This window comes from Manis javanica, chromosome 3 (assembly GCF_040802235.1).
Source record: "Manis javanica isolate MJ-LG chromosome 3, MJ_LKY, whole genome shotgun sequence".
In the NCBI taxonomy this organism is placed as follows: Eukaryota; Metazoa; Chordata; class Mammalia; order Pholidota; family Manidae; genus Manis; species Manis javanica.
Window position 1 is genome coordinate 52,172,324 of NC_133158.1, and position 22,317 is coordinate 52,194,640.

Below are 22,317 nucleotides of genomic sequence, written 5' to 3' on the forward strand. Positions count from 1 at the left end.
GGTTTAGGGCCCACCCTAGCCCAGTATGACCTCATCTTAACTGTCTGCAAAGACCCTGCTTCCAAACAAAGTCACATTCACGGGCACTAAGAGTTAGGACTTGAACTTACCTTTTAGGAGAGACATAATTCAGCCCACTACACCTGTGGATGGACATATGGATGTTTTCAGTGATTTGCTATTAGAACAGATGCTGCATATTTTTTTATGAAGTGGTGTATTCTTATTGGACTGTGAAATGCCTTTGAAATACAAATTCCTAAAAGTGTAGGCACTGCATCATAGGTTTCTGCCAAATTGAGCTTCAAAAAGTTTGCACTTATTTCCACGCCTACCTCAGTGTTTGTTTTCTTACAGCCTCACCAAACTTTGTAATACCAGTGTCTTTACCTACCAATCTGAGAGTTGAAATTTTAATTTCATTTTTAGTTCCCATTTCTTTGCTTATTCATGCAATCGCACACTTTTACATGTTTTTTAACTCTGTAAATCTGTGAATTGCTAGTTGTTTCTCTTCCCTTTTGAACTGCTGGTCTATTTTTTACTTAATCCTTTTCAGAAGCTTGAAGCACTTATTTTTTAAGTCACCTTCTTTGCTTTGTTCTCTCACTTAAATGGAACATGATCTTTTACACAAACTTAAGCCAAGAGATTGTGTGAAAATATATATCTACAATGAAGGGGTATTAACTTCTCAGTGTTGAAATTCTCTGATGCAGTTGTGATATATGGATAACATCTAAAGAGATTATGGTGTCTATGGTGGGTACAATTTCTGACAGACACACACAGCCCCCCCCCCACACACACACACATGCACAAAAAGGGTTAAACAGTTACATCAGAAATGAGGTATGTTTGAAATATGTCAGTGAGTGGGACTTTATATGAATCTGTGGGAAGGTAAAAGACCCTTTTCTCTCTTTTTAAATGAAAGGGCTTCAGTTAGATTATTGAACTAGTGATAAATATCCAACAGGCTGCCTGTCCTTCCTGACTTTTGCTTCCCAACTGAAGAATCATTTAGTTCATAGTTAAGAAAAGTAAGTTGCTAAATGGTGGAAGCAACCTAAGTGCCCATGGATGGATAAACAAAATGTGGTATATACCTATGATGGAATATTACTGAGCCTTAAAAAAGAAATTCTGACACATGCTACACATGTGAACCTTGAGGAAATTATGCAAGTAAAATGAGCCAGGCACAGAAGGACAAAACACTGCATGATTCTACTTATATGACAGACTTAGAGTAGTCAAGTTCAAAGACACAAAGTAGAACGGTAGTTGACAGGACTGGGAGGAGGAAGAAATGGGGAGTTACTGTATACTGGGTATGGAGCTTCATTAGTTTTTTTTTTTTTTTGGTATCATTAATGTACAATCACATGAGCAACATTGTGGTTACTAGACACCCCCCCCATTATCAGTTCCCCACCACATATCCCATTACAGTCACTGTCCGTCAGCATAGTAAGATGCTGTAGAATCACTACTTACTTGTCTTCTCTGTGCTATACTGCCTTCCCCATGCTCTCCCCACTATGTTATGTGTGCTAATTGTAATACACCTTAATCCCCTTCTTCCTCTCTTCCCACCCACCCTCCCCAGTCCCTTTCCCTTTGGCAACTGTTAGTCCATTCTTGGGTCTTGTGAGTCTGCTGCTGTTTTGTTCCTTCAATTTTTGCTTCATTCTTATACTCCACAGATGAGTGCAATCATTTGGTACTTGTCTTTCTCCAACTGACTTATTTCACTGAGCATAATACCCTCTAGCTCCATCCATGTTGTTGCAAATGGTAGGATTTGTTTTCTTCTTATGGCTGAATAATATTCCATTGTGTATATGTGCCACATCTTCTTTATCCATTCATCTGCTGATGGACACTTAGGTTGCTTCCATTTCTTGGCTATTGTAAATAGTGCTGTGATAAACATAGGGGTGCATATGTCTTTTTGAATCTGAGAGATTATATTCTTTGGGTAAATTCCTAGAAGTGGAATTCCTGGGTCAAATGGTATTTCTATTTTGAGTTTTTTGAGGAACCTCCATACTGCTTTCCACAATGGTTGAACTAATTTACATTCCCACCAGCAGTGTAGGAGGGTTTCCCTTTCTCCACATCCTCACCAACATTTGTTGTTGTTTGTCTTTTGGATGGTGGCCATCCTAACTGGTGTGAGGTGATATCTCATTGTGGTTTTAATTTGCATTTCTCTGATGATTAGCAATGTGTAGTATCTTTTCATGTACCTGTTGGCCATCTGAGTTTCTTCTTTGGAGAAGTGTCTTTTCAGATCCTCTGCCCATTTTTTAATTGGATTATTTGCTTTTTGTTTGTTGAGGTACGTGAGCTCTTTGTATATTTTGGATGTCAACCCCTTATCGGATATGTCATTTATGAAAATATTCTCCCATACTGTAGGATGCCTTTTGTTCTACTGATGGTGTCCTTTGCTGTACAGAAGCTTTCTAGTTTGATATAGTTACACCTGTTCATTTTTGCTTTTGTTTCCCTTGCCTGTGGAAATATGTTCATGAAGAAGTTGTTCATGTTTATATTCGAGAGAGTTTTGCCTATGTTTTCTTGTAAGAGTTTTATGGTTTCATGACTTACATTCAGGTCTTTGATCCATTTTGAGTTTACTTTTGTGTATAGGGTTAGACAATAATCCAGTTTCATTCTCTTACATGTAGCTGTCCAGTTTTGCCAACACCAGTTGTTGAAGAGGCTGTCATTTCCCCATTGTATATCCATGGCTCCTTTATGGTATATTAATTGACTATTATGCTTGGGTTTATATGTGGGCTCTCTAGTTTGTTCCATTGGTCTATGCGTCTGTTCTTGTAACAGTACCAAATTTCAGTAGTTTTTTTAAATTAAATTATTTTATTGAAGCATTGTTGATATACAATCTCATATTCATTTCAAATATGCAACACAGTGGTTCAACAGTTACCCATATTATTAAATCCTCACCTCTACTAGTACAGTTACTATCTGTCAACATAGGAAGATGTTACAATATCATTAGCTATATTCTCCATGCTGTACTTCTATCCCTGTGACCAGTTTATACTATGATTGAGAATTTTTGTGCCCCTTTATTGTCCTCACAATCCCCACCCACCTACTCCAACCCCTCCCTCAGGGTAACCACCAGTCACTTCTCAGCATCTATGAGTCTACTGCTGTTTTGTTCATTCTGTTTTGCTTTGTGTTTATATCCCACAAATAAGTGAAGCCATATGGTATTTGTCTTTCTCCACCTGGTTTATTTCACTGAGCATAATAAGCTCTAGATCCATCCATGTTGTTGCAAATAGCAGGATTTCTTTTTTCTCTGTGGCTGAATAATACTCCATTGTGTATATGTACCACATCTTTATCCATTCATCTATTGATGGACACTTAGGTTGCTTCTGTATCTTGGCTATTGTAAATAATGTGATGATAAACATAGGGGTGCATATATCTTTTCAAATCAGAGATTTTGTTTTCTGCAGGTAGATTCCTAGAAGTGGAATTACTGGGTCTAATGTATTTCTATTTTTAGTTTTTTGAGGAAACTCCGTACTGATTTCCACAGTGACTGAACCAATTTACCTTCCCACCAACAGTGTAGGAGGGTTCCCTTTTCTCCTTATCCTTGCCAACACTCGTTATTTCTCGTCTTTTGGATGGTGGCCATTCTAACTGGTGTGAAGTGATTTCTTATTATGGTTTTGATTTCCATTTTCCTGATGATTAGCAATATGGAGCATCTTTTCATGTTCCTGTTGGCCATCTGAATTTCTTCTTTGGAGAAATGTCTGTTCAGGTCCTCTGCCCATTTTTTAGTTGGGTTATTTGTTTTTTTGGTGTTGAGGCATATGAGTTCTTTCTATATTTTGGATGTTAACCCCTTATCAGATAAATTGTTTACATATATATTCTTTCATACTGTAGGTTGCCTTTTTGTACTGCTGATGTACTGTGTTTTGTTCTTTCCTTTGCTGTACCAAAGATTTTTAGTTTGAAGTACTCCCATGTGTTCATTCTTGATTTTGTTTCCCTTGCCCAGTGAGATGTGTCCAGGAAAAAAATGCTCATGCTGATGTTCAAGAGATTTTTGCCTATGTTTTCTTGTAAGGGTTTTATGGTTTCATGTCTTACATTCAGGTCTTTGGTTCATTTAAGGTTTACTTTTGTGTATGGAGTTAGACAGAAATCCAGTTTCATGCTCTTGCATGTATCTGTCCTGTTTTCCCAACACCAGTTATTGAAGAGGTTGTCTTTTCCCCATTGTATATTCATGACACCTTTATTCTATATTATTTGACCATATATGTATGGGTTTATATCTGGCTGCTCTATTCTGTTCCATTAATTTATGGGTCTGTTCTTATACCAGTATCAAATTGTTTTGATTACTGTGGCTTTGTAGTAGAGCTTGAAGTCAGGGAGTGTAATACCCCCAGCTTGTTCTTCCTTCTCAGGACTGCTTTGGCTATTCGGGATCTTTTGTGGTTCCATACGAATTTTAGGATTATTTGCTCCAGTTCATTGAGAATGTTATTGGTGTTTTGATAGGAATGCATTGAATCTGTAAATTGCTTTAGGCAGGATGGCCATTTTAACAATATTAATTCTTCATATCCACAAGCATGGGATAGACTTCCATTTATTTGTGTCTTTAATTTCTCTCATAAGTATCTAATAGTTTTCAGAGTACAGGTCTTTCACTTTCTTGGTTAGGTTTATTCCTAGGTATTTTATTCTTTTTGATGCAATTATAAATGGAATTGTTTTCCTGATTTCTCTTTCTGCTAGTTCATTGTTAGTATATATAGGAAGAACACAACAGATTTCTGTGTATTAATTTTGTATCCTGCAACTTTGCTGAATCCAGTTATTCTAATAGTTTTTTGGTGGAGTTTTTAGGGTTTCTATACATAATATCATGTCATCTGCAAATAGTAACAGTTTTACTTTCTTCCTTACCAATTTGGATGCCTTTTATCTCTTTATCTTGTCTGATTGCCATGGCTAGGACCTCGAGTACTACATTAAATAAAAGTGCTGAGAGTGTTTGCAACAACATGGATGGAGCTAGAGGGTATTATGCTCAGTGAAATAAGCCAGGCACAGAAAGACAAGTATCAAATGATTTCACTCATCTGTGGAGTATAACAACAAAGAAAAAACTGAAGGAACAAAACAGCAGCAGACTCACAGAACCCAAGAATGGACTAACAGTTACCAAAAGAAAGGGACAGGCAAGGATGGGTGGGAAGGGAGGGATAAGGGGGAAAACAGGGCATTATGATTAGCACACATAATGTAGGGGGGTCGGGACATGGGGAAAGCAGTATACACAGAGAAGACAAGTAATGATTCTATAGCATCTTACTACACTGATGGACAGTGACTGTAATGGGGTGTGTAGGGGGACTTGATAATAGGGGAAGTCTAGTAACCATAATATTGTTCAAGTAATTGTATATTAACGATATCAAAAAAAATGCTGAGAGTGGACATCCTTGATGTCCTTGATCTTGGAGGAAAAGCTTTTGGCTTTTCACCATTGAGCCCAGGGTTAGCTGTGGGTGTGTTGTATATGGCCTTTATTATATTGAGGCATATACCCTCTATACCCATTTTATTGAGAGTTTTTTTCATGAATGGATGTTGGATTTTGTCAAATACTTTTTCAGAATCTATTGAAATGATCACACGGTTTTTATCTTTCTTTTTGTTAATGTGTATTATGTTGACTGATTTACGAATATCGTACCATCCTTGCATCCCTAGAATAAATCCCAGGTTGTGGTAGATGATTCTTTGGATGTATTTTTTAATTTGATTTGATAATATTTTGAGGATTTTTCCATTTATGTTCATCAGGGATATTGGTCTATAATTTTCTTTTTTGTAGTGTCTTTTTCCGGTTTTGGCATTAGACTAATGCTGGCCTTGTAGAATGTGTTTGGAGGTATTCCCTCCTCTTCTACATTTTGGAAAACTTTAAGAAGGATGGGTATTAACTCTTCTTGAAATGTTTGGTGGATGTCAGCTGTGAAGCCATCTGGTCCTGCACGTTTGTTTGTTGGCAGTTTTTTGATTACCAATTAAATTTCATTACTGGTAATTGTTCAAATTTTCTGTTTCTTCCTGAGTTAATCTGGGAAGGTTGTATTTTTCTAGGAGTTAGTGCATTTCTTCAATTTATTGGCATATAATTTTTCATAGTTTTCTTTAATAATTCTTTGTATTTCTGTGGTCTCCCTTGTGACTATTCCTTTTTCATTTATGATTTTGTTATTTCTGTACTCTCTTTTTTTCCTTGATAAGTCTGACTAAGGATTTGTCTATTTCATTTATTTTCTCAAAGAACAACCTCTTAGTTTTGTTGATTTTTTTCTATTATTTTATTCTTCTCCATTTTGTTTATTTCTCCTTTGATCTTTATTATTTCCCTCCTTCTACTAAATTTGGGTTTCATTTGTTCTTCTTCTTCTAGTTTCTTTAATTGTGAGTTTAGACTGTTTATTTGGGATTGTTCTTGTTTCCTAAAATAGGCCTATATTGCTATGTACTTTCCTTAGTACTGCTTTTGCAGCATCCTACAAATTTTAGACTTGTATTTTTGTTTTCATTTGCCTCCATGTATTGTTTGATTTGTTTTAACTTGTTCATTGATCCATTGATAATATAGAAGCCTGTTGTTTAGATAGGCTATTTTGTTTTCTTTGTGTGATTTCTTTCTAGTTTCATACCCTTGTGGTCTGAGAAGTTGCTTGATACAATTTCAATCTTTTTTTAATGTATTGAGGCTCTTTTTGTGGCTTAGTGTATTATCTGTTCTGGAGAATGCTCCATCTACACTTGAGAAAAATATGTCACCTGCTGCTTTTGGGTGGAATGTTCTGTAGATACCTGTTAAGTCCATCTGATCTAATGTGTTATTCAGTGCCTCTGTTTCCTTATTTATTTTCTGTCTGGTTGATCTGTCTATTGATGTGAGTGGTATGTTCAAGTCCCCTAATATGAATGAGTTGCAGTTTATTTCCCTATTTAATTCTGTTAGCATTTGTTTTACATATTTATGTGCTCCTTATGTTGGGTGATGGATATTAATAATGGTTATATCCTCTTGTTAGACTGATCCCTTTATCATTAAGTAATGTCATTTCTTGTCTCTTGTTACTTTCTTTGTTTTGGAATCTATTTTGTCTGATATAAGTACTGCTACCCTGCTTTTTTTCTTGCTATTATTTGCATGAAATATGTTTTTCCATATCTTCACTTTAGTCTGTGTATAGTTTTGGGTCTGAAATGAGTCTCTTGTAGGCAGTGTATAGATGGGTTTTGTTTCCTTATTTATTCTGACACTCTATGTCTTTTAATTGGTACATTCAGTCCATTTACATTTAAGGTAATTATTGATAAGTATGTACCATTTTGTTAATTGTTTTCTAGTTGTTTTTATAGTTCCTCTCTGTTCCTTTTTTCCTCTCTTAAACTCTTCTCTTGTTATTTGATGTTTTTCTTCAGTGTTGTGATTGGATTTCTCTTTTTTAAACTTTTGTGTTATCTACTATAGGCTTTAGGTTTGTGATTACCATAAGGTTCAAGGATAGCTTCCTAACCCTATAACAGTCTGTATTAAGTTGATAATTATTCTATTTCAAATGTAATCTAAGAATACTTCTTTCTTTTTCTTCCTTCTCCTCCACACTTTATGTATTAGGTGCCATAATCTTCATTTTTGTGTGTCCATTAACTGATTTTGTGTACAGTTGGTTTTAGTACTTTAGTTTAGTTTTGTTTTATTTTGTACTTGCTTGGTAAGAAATTGGTCTACTACCTTTACTGTGGGTTTATTTTCACCAGTGAAATCTATTTAGCCATAGGAACATTTCCATCTACAGAATTCCCTTCAACATATCCTGTAATGCAATTTTAGTGGTTATAAATTCCTTCAGCCTTCGTTTATCTGGGAAACATTTAATCTCTCCTTCAAATTTAATTATAATCTTGCTTGGTAGAGGATTCTTGATTGAAGGTCCTTATGTTTCTATACATTAAGTATTTTCTGCTACTCCCTTCTGGCCTGTAAGGTTTCTGCTGAGAAGTCACTGATAGCCTGATTCTGTTTCCCTTATAAGTAATCTTTTATCTCTCTGGCTGCTTTCAATACTCTCTCCTTATCCTTAATCTTTGTTATTTTAATGATTATATGTCTTGGTGTTGTCTTCCTGGGGTTCCTTTTGTTAGGGGCTCTCTGTGCTTCCATGACCTAAGTGTCTATTTCCTCCCCCAGATTGGGGAAGTTTTCAACTATTATTTCCTCAAAGAGACTTTCTATTCCTTTGTCTCTCTCTTCTCTTTGTGGTTCCCCCTATTATGTGAATATTATTTCATTTGGAGTAGTTATACAACTCTCTCTCTGAGCATTCTTTTTTCTCTCTGTTCCTCAGCTTCATTGTTTTCATGTTCTCTAATTTCCATCTCATTGACTGTCTCCTCTACTTGCAGCAATCTTTTATTCCCTCCATTGTATATTTTATTTTGGTTACTGTATTTTTCAGCTTTGATTGGCTCTTCTTCAGCTCTTCTGTCTCTTTGTTGAAGTCCTCCCTGAGATCTTCAATACTTTTCTGCAGATCATTGAGCATATTTATGACTGTTATTTTGAAATCTTCAACAAGAAGATTGATGGTCTCCATTTCATTTAGTTCTCTTTCTCGTGTCTTATCCTGTATTTTTGTTTGGAACATACTTCCCTGCCCCCTCATTTTGTCAGGGTTTCTGTTTTTCTTCCTTTGTATTATATGGATCTGCTGTGCTTCCTGGTCTAGGGAGTAATGGCTTTACAAAGAAGGCATTCCATGGTGCCCAGAAGCTCCAGACTCTTGCCTCTCCAGTGCCTGGCTGTCCTTTGCATAGAGCTGCAGTTGCTGTTGGTGGGCAGTGCACAGGGCTGCCTGTCTGTCTGCCTGCAGTGGTTTATCTCAGTTTGCTGCAGCCAGCAGTTTACCTCAGCTGCCCCTTGTGATCAGAGCAATGGCTTCTGGGATCCTTGTGGGCCTGTCACCTTCTGCCTGCCCTGCAGCAATGGTGGGGCTGTTGGGTTAACCAAGTGGGTGGGCTGGTCACACAGCTCTGGGGTGGTCCCATGGCTCTGGTGCAGGTAGTCACACCAATGCCTCCTGGCAGTGGCAGGGTGTGCAGCACTGTGCTTGGCTGCATGCAGGGATGAAGGAGCACTTGGAGCTGCCTCCTTCAAGGTGCTTCTCTAAATGGGCTGAGACAGGGCTGAGAAAACTGGGAAAGCCTTCCTCTGCCTGCCACACAACAAAATCTTATGTTGCTGTGTCAAGTGGGCTGGCAAGCTAAGCAGGGAAGTACCTTGGGGCTGAGCTACCAGAGAGGGTCCTGAGAGTGCCTGAGCTGTTGGACCAAGGGAGAGCTGGGGAGGTGTTGTCCACCTGCCCTTTCCCCCACTGAGAGAGCTCCATCCAACCCTTGCCTCTCTGGCACCCCTCCCACTGCTGGCATATCTTTCAAGCTGCTGCCTCTGTGTTGAGTCTCAGCAGGACTGGTGAAACATGCCTGTCTTCCACAAGTGGCTGGAGTCTCAGCTTCCCAGAATGCTCCAACTGTCCCTGTCAACCCCTGTGAATAACCAGAACCCATTGCAATGTGGACTTATGTTCCCAAAGTAGATTTCCAGGGCCAGGTGCACAGAGTTCCAGAATACCTATCCCCTGCATGATCCAGTCCTCCTCCACCTACCCATGGGCCAGGATGGGAGAAGGGCTGGGATCATGGTTGGTTATGGCTCTGTCACTTTACCCTTTTCTGTGTGGTCTTCTCTTCTTCACCAGGTGAAGGTGGTCTGTTCTGCAGTCTTCAGGTTATATTCAGATTTGGTTGTATTTGCTGTAGTTGTTTCCTTGGTGTGTGTGGAGGGAGGAGGTTTCTGCCTTGCTTTCCCACTCTATCTTCTTTTTTCCACCTCCTCCAGAACTTCCTTCCTTCAGGAAAGAAGGGAGGAAGGGAGGGAGGGAGGAAGGAAGGAAGGAAGGAGAGGAGGGGCAGTTTTGCCTGTTTCATACCAGGCAATTTCCAACAGAGGGGCATCCCCAGGAGTGGGCCCATAACTCTTGTGCTCTCTCCCTTCATTTCCTCCCACTGGCCACAGCAAGTCTCACTGGAAATCAGAAATACCGTCCTGTCTAGAATTGCCAGTGTGGAGTACTGCTTGAAGATGAAAACTTGGTTCACTAAATTCCTGTGCTGTGAGGTCTTTTCTTGTAGTTGTTGTTCTTAAAGGAAAGCATAGTATTACATCCTTTAGTGATCCTTTGTTCATATGAAACTTCAACAGGAGCCATAAATCCCTTGCATTGGAGATGGTTAAGGAAGAAGGGATTTCTGGTGCCTAACACGTGATTGCTGCATTTGCAGAATAGTAAGGAGCAGGGCTGTTCTTTGCCTGGTTCTCACAGCAGGTACTTATCAGCACCCCCACTTCCCTTCTCTACATGTCCATGAGGGAACAATTTCTAATTGCTTTAATTTCCTTATTGTGTTTATGTTTCACTGTCTTATGTTAGCATGTGAACACCCTTTGCAGAGGCTTTTGTCAGTTTTATTTGCTGATGTATCCCAAATGTCCAACTCAGTGTCTAGTAATCAATAAGCATTAGAGAATGAATGACTTCCATCTGTACCACATGGCTGGTGATTGAACTCAAGGCCTTTCTTGGGAATTGGGGTCTTATTCTCACCCCTGCCCCTTCTGTCCAGCAAGCCCTCTGGTCAGAAGACCTGAGGGGGAAGGAGCCCCCTCCTGGGCCTTAAGCCTAAACTTCACCTACCAACCCTGGGAGAGGGAGCTGGAGATGGGGTTGGGAGGGAAGGGCGGGGCTGACTTTTGCCTGGATACCCTTTTGGGCCATTTGAATTTACCATGTTCATGTAGTGTGTTAACTTTTGCAAAAATATTTTATTATAATTTTTTTTAATGCTTAACTATTAAAAATACCATAAGCCGAATTTTATAATATAAAAGACTCACCTCTGTCTGAAACTGTTAAAAACAAAACAAGCCCAAAATGGAGTCACTTATGCTAAGCCTACATCACCAAACTGAGACTTAAAGTTTTGGCTCTCTCAGAAATGGAATCTTAAACCAATCAATCAGGAATTGCCTGATCAGCACTAGTTAAGTGATCCTACTGACAGACCCTGTCACCCCCTAAGGGAGAGTAACTGCAATAACTAACCTGCTTTTTTGCCTCATATAACTTCCTTATTCCCACTTCCTTCTGACTATAAAAGTCTCTCATTTTGTACAGTTCCTCAGAGCTCCCATCTGTGAGATTGGATATTGCCTGATGCCAATCGATTTTTGCTCAAATAAACTAAAAAAATTTTACTATGCCTCAGTTTATCTTTTAGCAAGACTGACACAAAGCTTTCAGTTCTCAGCTTTTTCCTCCAGAATTAAAAATAACAGAAAGCCCTCCCATAGGGTGCCTTCAACTTTGATCTTGCCTGTCTTGTTCCTCATTAAGCCTCTAGTGCTAGCATGGGGCTGGGCACAGAATAAACACTTAATAAATATTTGATGAAGAAATCATTTTACATACAAATCAGCAGAGTATAGAATATTTATTGTCATTAATTGAGGTGATAGGTAAGAACCTCAGATTTTAGGCTGAGCCAAGATACCCAGACTCTTAAAACTGGAGATGGATGGAAAGTAACTAACTGGGTAGCCATGGAAGCCCACGATGCTGGCAGATTCTCTTTACAAGCAGCCAGAATGGCCCTGTCTTGCCATTGGGTTTCAGCCCCAGGCAAGTTCGCTATTCATTCAGTATGACCAAAGAAACTGACAGGAAAACGTTCTTGGGGTGAAAGGGTTATACCCAACGTTATTTCCAGGTGGCAGGTCAGTCACTAGAATCCCATTCACTCAGAGCGAGTCTGTATGCAGAAGTCAGTCTCTGCCTCTGGGCCCCTCTATCCTCACAGCCATCCTCTGGAGTTCTCTGCCTGCACAGTTGCACACAGTCGTCCCACACAGCCATCCTCTGGGCCTCTGCTCTGCTCTGCTCTGCTCTCCTGCAGCCTTGCAGCCCTGCCACGGTTTTGTGCCCAGAGCATTGGGCGGAGCTCTATTTTATAGAGTTAACTGCCATGTATTGCCCACAGGTGTGCAGTGGGCTAGTCAACCATGGCCAAGTGAGAATCCTGGACACAGGAACTCTCATTTTATCCACACTTCACCCCTTCAGGATTCTCCTCTCAATCTATGTGCCCTTAGTCCTCTGCAGTGGTCCCTGTGCAAGGAAGCTTGAACATTGTTCTCCAGCCTCTCCAGCAAAAAGTTTTGCAGACACACAGGCTGGACTCATGGCTCTGTCTCTGACCTCTGCCTCTTTGAGCTTGATGGCTGGAACTGCTGCTCTGGTTTCAGCTGTTGCCATAGCTCTAGTAAGATCCTATTTGGCTTCCCGTCTAATTTCCTTCCATCTGCTCCTGCCCATATCAAATCAACCCACATCTGGGTCCTGGTAACCCTTATGGGATACCTCAAATTCCTCCTGTGAGTAACAGGTCTTATTTCTTTACGGGTTCTCGTTGCTTCAGCTACTGTACATGTCACCTCACATTTTGTAATTGCTGCCTTAAGGCAGGCTGCACTGTCAGGGAAGACAGCTCTCCCATCTCTGATCCCGATAGAACAATTCCATCCACCCCTAAGTCCCACAGCCCCCAGCTCAGCCTGAGTATAGGGACGGTCCATAGAGTGCTCCACGACCTGGGGAGGGGGCTGCTCTTCTCCTTGGGGAACTTTCAGCTGCTGGGTCTTTATTTTCTTTACAACCACTGGGTGTGCTTTTAATACAGGAGGGGCCAGAGCCTCCGGCACCACCCCTTCATCCTTCCCCAGCTCCTCAATTTCGGGACTGATGGCACCTTTCTCTCCACTCCGATTTCCTCTTCTGCTACAATGCCTCACAACAATGCCAGCTCAGTCTTCAGAAGGTCTCTTACCTTCAGCTCAATGCTTCACAGCCGATGTTCTCGTGCCACCTCCACCTGTACTTCCCTCAGGAGTTCGTCCTTTTCCTTGATGGCCTCTTCCTCCTTCAAAACACCTGGCAGCATTACCATCTCATCTCCAATGGCACCTTGCTGCCAGCGCTCTCATGCTGCCTCCTCCCACATCAAGGCCATCTCCTTCCTCAGGGAATCCACAGAGGTTTGCAGCTCATGTTCTCGTTCCGCCATTTCTTGGGTCTCCTCTGTAGACTTTTTTAACACTATGAGAAGCAGCCAACCCACAGTCCCCGCTGCCTCACAGGCACTCTGCTTCTCAAAGGATCTACTTATTATACCAAGGGCCACCCCTACAGCCTCAGGTGTCACCTCCACTAACCTCCAGTCCTGGGGTGGGGCCCAGTCCTCTAGGAGGCAAACCACCTCAGACCACATACCCACTGGGGAATGATCCACTGTCTCCCCATTCACAGGGGCAGCCCACTGAAGCACCCCTCCCATAAGGGCAGCCTGTCTTTCTCCTTGGTCAACAGTGAACCCTGCTGACTATGCCAGTTGTCTTGCCAGTGGGTTTCAGCCCCAGGCAAGTTTGCTATGGATTCAGTGTGACCAAATAAAATGACAGCAAAACGTTCTTGGGGTGAAAGGGTTATACCGAACATTATTTCCAGGTGGCAGGTCAGTCACGGGAATCCCATTCACTCAGAGCAAGTCTGTATGCAGCAAGTCAGTGTCTGCCTCTTGGCCCCTCTGTCCTCACAGCTGTCCTCTGGGCTTCTCTGACTGCACAGTTGTCCTGCACAGTCATCCCGCACAGCCGTCCTCTGGGCCTCTGTCCTCGGCACTGCCACTACTCCAGCCTCTGCTCTGCTCTCCTGCAGCCTTGCAGCCCTGTCACCATGTCACGCCCAGAGCACTGGGCGGAGCTCTTTTTATAGAGTCAACAGCCATGTATTGCCTACAGGTGTGCAGTGAGCTAGTCAACCATGGCCAGGTGAGAATCCTGGCCACAGGAACTCTCATTTTATCCACAGGCCCACATGAAGGGAAGCCCTATTTTGATCTTGTCACATTCACAATTAAAGAGTCAGTGAAGGAGCTGACCATGAAATGACCATTGAGACAGATCAGGTCTCTGGGGTCAATCCATAGCCCTCCGGATTTGGGAGACTATAACAGACCCCTGTCTGGGAATGTTAGCTGAGGCCCAAAACCAAGTGACAAGTCCCTGACATTCCAAAGAGACGTGTAAGGACATCCCCTCATAAATTGCTAAGAGGTGTCTGGAACAGTTCCTTGACCTAAAATCATCCTCTCCAGTGGGCTTTATAGGAGAAAGGGAGGAATCTATCAGCCAGATGAGAGAGGGTATTTTTCTGAAGAGCATGGTTGGCTTGGGGGGAAAGGGTGGTTTTCCACTCTAACCCCCCAAACTCAAGGCAAGTAACAGGGCTTCAAGAGAAGCCTGTCTTCTGGGTGAGGCAGGAGCAGGGGAATGCCTGCCTCGAAGAGAGGAAGACCCAACATCAGGCCAAGCTCAAGGAGGTTCAGAGAGTAGCTAGTGGGGGGCAGGAGCTGTGGGGTGTTGTGGCATGGAGAGGAGTTGTAGGATGGAGAGGACTTTGCTTTTCACTTTGTACTCTCTGTTCTAAAGAAAATGCATTAGTCTTTATTTTTAAAAAGCTGGCTATGTTCTATTGTTGAAAAGCCACTTTGGCCCCTTGTTTAGGAGAGAAAAGCTCAGAGATGTTAAGTCAGTACTTCTCCGAACCTAACGTATAAATTGCATAAAATCACCTGGAAATCCAGTTAACAATACAGGCTTTGATTCACTAAATCTGGGGTGTGGCCTGAAATTCTGCATTTCCAGCAAGCTCACAGGTGATGCAGGTACTGCTCTCCCACGGGCCACACCTTGAATAGGTGACTTGCTCGAGGTTTCCTAACCAGGACTTGAATTCTGATCTGCCTCCCAAAACAAAATGAGCTTACTCTTGCCCTTTTCCTTAAGTTTATGTTGACCACCACTGGAAGTTAGAGCCCCATCAAAGGTGGAAAGCCACCTGCATTGCCTGTTACGCTGGCTACTTCCGTGGTCGTGTGGGGAAGTGGCTCATTTTAAAACAATTACAGCTGGTTCTGTTAAATCTCAGCCTTCAATTGAGTTCTGCTTCCCTTTAGCAGTTATGTAACCAGTTATATAACAGCATGGTGACATAATGCCCTTTGTCCTTTGCCAGCAGTTTTCTGGAAAGGAGTCCTCCAGATGGCATAGGCACTCCTTCCCCCTTTCTGAGACCTGGGACCACCAAAGGGAACCCCACTTCCCCCTGAGCCACCTCTGGCCACCCCAAGGAACCTGAGTGTGTGGCTCTGCTCCACAGTCTGGGGTCCTCTGTGCTGAATAATCACATCCAGTCCTACAGACCTCCTGAGGGGGATGGTTCATTATACCCCTTTTATAAAGGACACCGAGATGTCAACTCTTTAAGTATTTGCCCAAGATCACAGACCTAGAATTCAAAGCTTTGTCCCTCTGATGCCAGAGTCCCTGCTTGTCACTGCTGGACTTGCTGAAAATGATGGGGGTCCCCAAAGGGGCCAGTCTTAGAGGAGGACCCCTGGAACCTTTTTGTGGTGAGTTTCTGTAGAGCAGCCAAGGCCCCTTCTTTTCCCAGCCTTCCCCTCTCCTGGTGAGGACTGTAGCTTTCTTAATTTCTCTATAACTAAACTTAATTTATATTTTGAACACTCATTCCATGAGGTATAGAAACTACATCTTAGCCAGTTTGGTTCATCTTACTTGATTCCACATTTTGGGGGTCAGGTCAGGACTTCTGATCAAGTCAAGGTTTTTTTCCCTTTACTTTCTCCACAGAAGCTCTTAACATCACTGACTTGTTCTTGTCTTTCAAGCCTTTATTTCAGTGTCACCTTCTTAAAGAGGCCATTCCTGACTAAAGGAAAACCAGCCTGTTAGGCAGAAAAATAAACATGAGGGTGGAGGGAGAATAAGGACAGTAAAGCCCACTAAATGGGACCCAAAGAGTTAGCCAGATAAAACCAGAGAGCCAGAGGGGACTCGCAGAGTTAATGCCCTTTGCAGTGTGAGTTCATTCCACGCGCTCTGAATCTGGGCTGACCTTGAGACTTGCTCTAGCTAATAATGCAGGTGAGAGAGGGCAGAGACATGGGACAAGCATCATGATTAATTTTCCTAAAAAAATGCCAAGATATGAATAGCAAAGTAAGAATAGGAGAGACTTACCTTAAGGCTAAGATTCCATTTTAAAAGCAGTGAGTTGGGGAGAAGGTGGAGAGCCCCCTGCATTGCCTGTTATGCTGGCTGTTTCCATGGTGGACATATTCTAACATATTCTTTGGTATAATCAGCCAACAACTTATCTTAAGGCCAGGCAAACATTCTTAACTGAAATGTTCCGAGTACTTGGGGGTAGTCATTATTTTGGAGAAGAACAAAAAGTTTATCCTACAGAATTATCTGGAGAACTGACTATACATAATGACATATTGTCTCTCACTGGAGATAGACGTCATGAGACCTTATGACAAGTCTACACCCCCCCGACCCTTTACCTTTAATCCCATTCTTGAAAATCCTTAAAAGAGAATCCCATCTTTTAAGTGGGCCTCTTCGCTGGGGTTGCCCACACTCCACTTTCATCAAGCATGTACCTCTTTTGCTTTAAATAAACTTCTCACTGCTCAACTTACTAGGTTTTTGTCTCTGTTCTTTTCCAGTGGTAAGCATCTTTATTTTACTTTGCTATTTCAGTCTAGTCTGTAGGCTTAAATACAAGTCTTCACTCTGTCTCTTCAGATAAATAGGGAGAGGCTATTGAGATCTCTGACTTGGGCTTGCAAGTTGCTGTTGCCTGTAACCTGGACAGAACCACAGCTCTTGATGGTGCTCTTCAGTAGCCTGCCTGCAAATCTCCTTTCTTTGCTTTGGGAAGTTCTTAGAACATAATCTCATCCCACCCAGTGCTCCGTGGCTCCCCCAAGTCCTGGTGTGGTAGGGACTTAGTTCCCATGCTGTGCATATCTAAGCGGACACTGGATGCCAGGTGACTCTGACTTTAGAAATTGACAAGGGATTTGCCGTATGCTGAGCAGGGATTCAGTGAACTCGTCTCTCCGTTCTTCCTTACTCTCTCTGCCTGCATGGCTGCTGCCATTCCTCGCTACTCTCGCTTTAATGAATTCCTTCCTCACCTTGTACTCTGACTTTCCTGCATGTCCGAACCAAATTCCTCCCCAACACCCCGCCAGGCATTCTCTATCAAATACTCTCCTCCTCCTCCATAAGCCAAGGTTTACAGTGGTCAGTGGTCAGCATCTGATACTTTTCTGCTTTGTTTTTATTGTCTGTGTTTTCCCGTCATCACTCTCACAATGCTTGCCCATTAATAGAAACTCAGTAAATATTTCTTCAGTAATAGTGTAAGTATCCCTGGGAGGAACCTCCAGGTTCCTTTGTGGGAATGAAATTGGGGAAGGTGGGGGAGAAAGGAGCAAAATGTCCAGGCTTCTCATTATTTCACTCTGGGGTTCACACAAGCCCCTGTGAAGGCTTTGGTAACCCAGGTGTTTGGTTTGGGTCTTTTTTAGCTTTTGTCCGTGTCCTGGGGAACTTGGAACAGATACAGCTCTCATCTGCCTTCAGGACAGCCCAGTGTGTGCAGAGAAAGCACCGTGAAGGGAGGTAAAAGAACTCCTCACTTGCAGGTCTTCTCCCTGCACCCACCACGGAGTCCCCACCCCTCCCCTCTTCCCCCATTGGCCTCAGGCCCGACGTAACTTCCTTTTCTTCTCCTCCCTCCTAAGTAGTGTGGCTTGGCCTCATTTCTATTGAATTTTGTCCTATTTGGGGATGGAATATTTTTCCAACTATCAACAACATTCTCACAGCTAAGATAAAAACGCAAACAGAGGTGAACTTACACCTTTTGCACAAATTGCAAGTCAATTTTCACTGTAACATTTTCCCACCAGGAAATGATTTGATAGAAGAGATGGTTAATTTTTCAGAGTCCTTTCTTTTTTTTTTTAAATTATTTACTGACCTGACCAAACTGAAAATTGGTGCCACCTAGGGGTTCTTTTATTGGTGCAATCGATCAGAGAATGTTATCAAGGCCTAGTAGGCCTGACTCAAGAGACACATGGGCTCAAACTAGCATTTTTCTGAATTTGATTAGCAGAGAAAAGTATTGGAAGCGAATTCTCTGTAGCCAGGGTCAATTATACGTCTTGCTGATGGCAGTTATTAAATTCGTGTACATGCTCCCCTGAGCCCCTCCTCCTTCTGAAGTGCTCGGTTCCCATGGCCCAGGCCCATTAGCCCGGTGGGATTACCTTTTGCTTTCCATTGCAGTGACGTGGGCGGAGAGGCGAAGCTCTTCTGTGTGGTAGGCAGGCACCCCACTTATCTTCATGTATTTAAAGAAAAGGGCTTTGTGCAATAAAGAATTACCCTTGCCCAAACAGAGATCTGATCTTTGCCCTTGGTGCCCAGGAGGTGATCTCTAAGCCCTTAGGATGTCCTGCCTGGTAAGAGTGCCTCTGTTTACCAGGATGCCTTGCCCGATGGCCTAACAACATGACTTGTGATTAGGGCTCAGGTCACATAGTATCAGCTCCCCCCCAAGATAGACTGGAGACTGAAGTCAGCCATGGGGACAGCCCACTGTGTCCACAAAACCAAGTCCCAGGTGAAATTCTGGACAGCAAAGCTTAAGTAAGTGTCCTTGGTTGGCTACTCTCCGTGTGTATTGTCACACACTGTGTCCAGAAGGAGCTGACACTGTCCGTGGCCTCACTGGGACGGGACAACTCTTCTGGACTCCCCCCTGTGTTCCTCTTCCCTTAGCTAATTTTACTCTGTATCCTTTTGTTGTAATAAACCGTAACAGTGATTATAATAGTTTCAGACAGTTTGAAAAGTCCTTCTACTGAATTGTTGAACTTGAGGGTGGCTGTGGAGACCCCTGAATTTGCCATTGGTGTCAGAAATGAGGGTCGTGTTGGGAACAGCTCCCTAACTTTACAGGCATGGACTAGGAATCTAAACATGTGATCTCTGATCCAAGAGTCTCCACATACTGGCTGGGTGAGCCGCTCCATCTCCCTGAGCCTCCTTTTGCTCACTGCTCAAGGGGGAGGGGGTTGTCTGTGTGCCCTCCCAAGGAGCTTGCTGTGGGGACTGAGATGGAAGTGGAGTGGCTGGGTAAGTTGTCCAGCTCCACGCACAGGCGGCACTTGGCACAAGTGTTCTGAGTGACCTCTCACATCCAGACACATTTGACACTGATAATGAGGATACCATTCCTACCATCTACCTAACCTCATCTGTCTAGACAGGAAGGAAAGAGGGGCTGGGGCTGAAGAATAAGCACTTGGAGCCTGAGTAGAAGCCATTTTTCTGAAGTAAGTTCTTAGGAGCCACTTACATGCTGGAACAGTGCACACTCTATGCACACAAGACACAGATTTGTTACAATGCACCCATCATCAGAAGGCAGAAACCTCAAAATCTTGACAAACCACTCTGTGGCGAGGCTTTGAGGAAGTGGGCACTCACATAATGTGACTGCTGGGAATTCAAAATGGAACATCTTCCGTTGAATGGAATTGGGCAATATCTAACAAAATTACATAGCATTTACCCTTCAACCTCGAAATATCACTTCTGGCTACTCTCCTGAATTACCTCTAACTATACAAATGTGTATATACAGTTATTTTTTGCAGCATCATTGTCATTGCAAAATATTAAAAACAACCTAAATGTCCATCTGTAAGAAATTATTTTAATAAATGATAGCATGCCCACACAGTGGAGTACCATGCTGCTATACGAACCAACAAGGAAGAACTTTATGAATTGATCCACAGGACACCCAGGCATATTATTATGAGAAAAAACAACCGTAAAGTTCACCAGAGTGATTAGAGGTATACTAACACATTGAGTAAAACTGAATCCATGAATTGGAATGATGTCAAAGAACAAATGAATAGGAAGAGTAAAGAAAGCTCTTCTTTAATTATAAAGGAAAATACAATGCCAACTAATAAGTACAGAGGGCCTAATACAGGTAGAAAATCAAATCTCTATTTTGCATCCATCATGAATCACCCTTTTAGGCTAGAATCATAATGGATGCTAAACTTACTGGGTTGGAGTTGGTTGGGGAAAAGGAAATTTACAATATTTACATAATCTTAAGGCAGCTCCTCCAGATCACTTTCAGTTACAGACTCACCAGTTACAAAGATGACACTACTTGAGCTAAGAGATAAAATTCACATCTGTAATAGTCGGCAAACTGGTGACATGCCTCCTGACGGATGCACTGAAAGATCACATTCGAAAATTTAGTGTTCCTGCCCCAAAATACGCAACTTGAGCTAACTCATAAAGAAACAACTATATAAACTCAAACTGACACTCATCTACACAATAATGGCCTGTACTCTCCAAAAATGTCAATGTCATGAAAGGCAAAGAAAGGCTAAGGAACTGTTTCAGATTTTAAAAGACTAAAGACCACATCAAAATAAAATATTTTTGTGCACCAAAGGATATGATCAACAGAATAAAAAGGCAGCCTAAGGAGTGGGAGAAAATATTTGCAATTTACTTAGGGCTAATATGCAGAATATGTAAAGAACTACAGCTCAACACCACCACCAAAAACAACATGATTAAAAAGTGAGCAAAGGACTTGAATAGACATTTCTCTGAAGAAGATAAAGAGATGGCCTATAAGCACATGAAGAGATGTTCATCATCCCTCAGGAATCATTAGGGAAATGCAAATCCAAACCACAACGCACAACACAGATGAAGCTAAAAAACATGATGCTGACTAGAAGAAACCAGACACAAAAGACTACATCCTGAATGAATACATTCAGAGGAAACTGAGAAGGCAAAGCTGTAGGGACAGAAAGCAGGTCGGTGATGTCCTGTGGTCCGGATGGGGACAGTGATGGCAGCAAAGAGGCAGGAGGGAACCTCCGGAGGAAATGGAAGGATTGTAAACTAGTACAGTGAATGCAGGACTGTGTACATTTACAAAATTCATTTAACCCTTCACTAAAAATGGGTGCACTTTATATGTCAAGTATACCTCAATAAAACTGCAAAATAGTAATAATAATAAAAAGGAGGAACAAGGTGGGGAAAAAAATCTCAGCTTTTTAAATTAAAAAACATTAAAAAATTTTAAATTCTATATTGCAAGGTTTTATGGAAAAAAATCAAATCTACAGAAAGGTCGTAACAATGGGACAATGATCTTTATACCTTTCATCTAGATTCACAATTGTTAACATTTTTATCACATTTACTCACAAACACTCCATATATGTATTTATCTGTATATATGTGTGTATATATATATATGTATATATATCTTTATATCTAATACAGAGAGAGAGAAACTTATTTTTGTTGAGCCATTAAGACTGATATGTATCCTTCACACCTAAGTAATTCAGAGTGTAAATCCTAAGAACAAAGACTCTTGTTATGTAATTTCCGGAAAGTTGTCAAATTCAAGAAATTAATAGTTATACAATACTATTGTCTAATATATTTTCTGTGTTCATATTTTGCCAATTGTCCTAATAATATCTTTTATAAACCTTTGCTTTCAAAGTGGCTCCAATCTTGGATTAAGCAAGACACTTAATTGTCAAATCTCTTTAATCTTCTGTAATCTGGAACAGTTCTTCAGCCATACTTTGTCATGATATGGACATTTTTTAAGAGAACAGGTGCATAGTTTTATAGAGAGCTCCTCAATTTGGGTTTATCTGATTGCTTCCTTGAGATGACTCTTGCACATTTTGGTTCTGGAATGACACGGTTTCTCTGTTGTCTCATTAGTAGGGTTTTGAACACTGGACACGTGCTCTGGCCATTAGCATTATGATGTCTGGGATACTTCCCCACCATAAAGGTACTTTTTCCTCAGTATAATTACCAGCTCACTGTGGGGAGATACTGAGAGCCTAGGTTAATATCCTGCTGCAAACTCTCTTATCTAAAAGAATCAATTAATGACCTAGGACCTTTTAAAGAAAAGTGAATCTCCCTGACCTTGGCAAGATCCTCGAAATTCATGCATCAATGCTGTACCCATTTTCAGGGTAAACAGGACAGCCTCACACTCAGGAGTTCTTAACTGGTGTTCCCAAGGGTCCTTAGATAGGGTTCAG

At 41.7% G+C, this 22,317-nt stretch overlaps 1 long non-coding RNA gene across 1 annotated transcript in view; it reads left to right on the plus strand.

Moving 5' to 3' along the window:
* LOC118971726 (uncharacterized) overlaps positions 1-22,317 on the plus strand; it is a 62,570-nt gene that overhangs the window by 11,988 nt on the left and 28,265 nt on the right. Inside the window, exon 2 of the long non-coding RNA XR_005060323.2 lies at positions 17,698-17,791. This is a non-coding gene — a long non-coding RNA (uncharacterized lncRNA). The remainder of the gene's footprint in view (positions 1-17,697; positions 17,792-22,317) is intronic.